This window comes from Sinocyclocheilus anshuiensis, unplaced genomic scaffold (assembly GCF_001515605.1).
Source record: "Sinocyclocheilus anshuiensis isolate Anshui unplaced genomic scaffold, SAMN03320099.WGS_v1.1 scaffold3307, whole genome shotgun sequence".
Taxonomy (NCBI): domain Eukaryota; kingdom Metazoa; phylum Chordata; class Actinopteri; order Cypriniformes; family Cyprinidae; genus Sinocyclocheilus; species Sinocyclocheilus anshuiensis.
This window is the reverse complement of record NW_015547808.1, coordinates 8508-10640: the sequence shown is the minus strand read 5'-3', so window position 1 is coordinate 10640 and position 2133 is coordinate 8508.

The following is a 2133-nucleotide window of genomic DNA, read 5'->3' as shown; positions in this document are numbered from 1 at the left end:
GCCGGATCGGCTTTCACCGTGGACGAAGCGGAGTCCAGCCCGGGGTCGTCACATGTGGTTGCCGCAAGCCCGCCTCGGACCTGTAGCACAGAGGCCAAAATCATGCTGCGTTTCAACCGTCGGGACAGAAGCTCCGCTGCGTTTCACTAAAACTCGCCCTTTACACGCACGCCTCTCAGGAACAATGTCACACAACCCCATCATTTCACCAACAAAGATAAGTTATCAGAAAACTAATAAGAAATAAGTCACTGGAACTAGCGCAATCACAAAACGAACATGATAAAAGCGGCCGTTTGTTTGCATGCTTTGTTAAAGATTTAAATCCAAAAGCATCGATGTTTTACAATAATAAGTGATACATTGATCATAATTAATTAATTTATCAAGATTGATTTGTTAAAGAGCAGGTCATATGGGTTTTCGAAAAATATCTCTTTTGCAGTTTGTAAGGTAGCTGTCCTTCAATGTAAACAGTCTGCAAAGTTGGTAATCAAAAAAGTGCATGATAAATAAAAATATTGTCTCTCAAAAGAAAGTCGACTCAGAATCGCTCGTCATATTTTAAATCTTCTGCCTGTTACCGATCTACCTCACTGGGTAACACATTAGCATAATCCCCGCCTGCCCACGATACTCATTCACAGAAAGTTCAGATTTGTGTATTGTCATTAAAAGTAGGCCTATTATTTGTGAAGTTTAGGGTGAGGGGTTGAAAGTGATACCTCAGAATTGATTCTATAGCCCTATTCGCACGGGATTAGTATTATCTGGAGACCTTGTGTGATTTTTAAATTAACCCCCCTCCTCTGAATTTCGTGTGGTGCATTCGCACGGGATAAGCGACGCCTGTGATTTTACTCGAATTTACTGACTTGTCTCCCGGATACCCGGATGTCAAGGCTTTGAGAGTCCCGTTCTATGGTCCAGATGGATAAAAAAAAAGAAAAGAAAGAAATTAATATAGTTTCGTGCCCTGTGACATTTACATTTCACCAGGTTAAAATAGTATCTCAAGATTTATGCTTGATTTATTGGTAACACATTAACCTCAAAACTTTTTCAGCCTTTTCTATCTACAAATTGTACGGTGTAGCGATATAACAGCACCCAAAATACTATCAAACACTCCAACGCAGCTCCATTCTTCGCGAAAGATGGATAAAAAAGCGCACAGGAAACAAAAACCTCGAAAAATTATATACGACCCGCCAAATGCTGGCCGAATCACAGAGATGCCGATTCGCACGGGACTAATATTATCACAGGACCTCGGTGTTCGGCGAAATATGGTAGGTCTTTTGCGGGGGAATTTTTACTTTACAAATTACAGACATGGCCGATTCGCACGGGATTAAGATCACAGACAACCTCCGCAATTATTACAAATGACTGGAGGTCACCAGGTAATACTAATCCAGTGCGAATAGGGCTATATTTTGATTTTCAAACTGTTGTTTCATCAGTTAGTCGCGTTAGCACTCGGCTAACGTATCCACCATTATTGTTTTGTTAAGTGTTTATAGTTTAGCTGCTAAACTTTAGCTGTGGGCACGATTCGCTTGCATAAGTGTTAAACAAAATGTTTTTTTGTCATTATTTTACGAACTGATTGGAGCACTATATTATTGTTTTATGTAAAGGTGCATGCTAGGGTTGCTAGGTTGTCACAACAAAACCCGCCCAATTGCTACTCAAAACTAGCCCAATCATGTTTCAAGGGTGGTCCCCCTTTAAAAATTGCGTTCTGGGGTGTAAAATACACGCTTTCAGTCAGGATTCCCGTTAAATTCGCATTCCAGTGCCTAAATATGACGTTATTGGGGTTGCTACAACCCGCGATATCAAAAACAACCGCGGGCTTAGCAACACAGATGGTAGCGCTCGCTAACTTGCTCAAGCGCTCCTCTTTATACCAATCACAACAGGCTTGGCCAGCTGACCAATCAGAGCAGAGTAGGCTTATGGAAGGGGAGGGGTTTACAGACATTTCGCTCAGAACTGAATCGAACGAACCGTTTCGAAATCATGGACAAATGACTCTATGTATAAATGTATATTCTGGGAAAATTACAGTGTTTTCTGACCTTAGATGCATTTAAACCTGTTGTAGGGGACTCCAACACAATATTA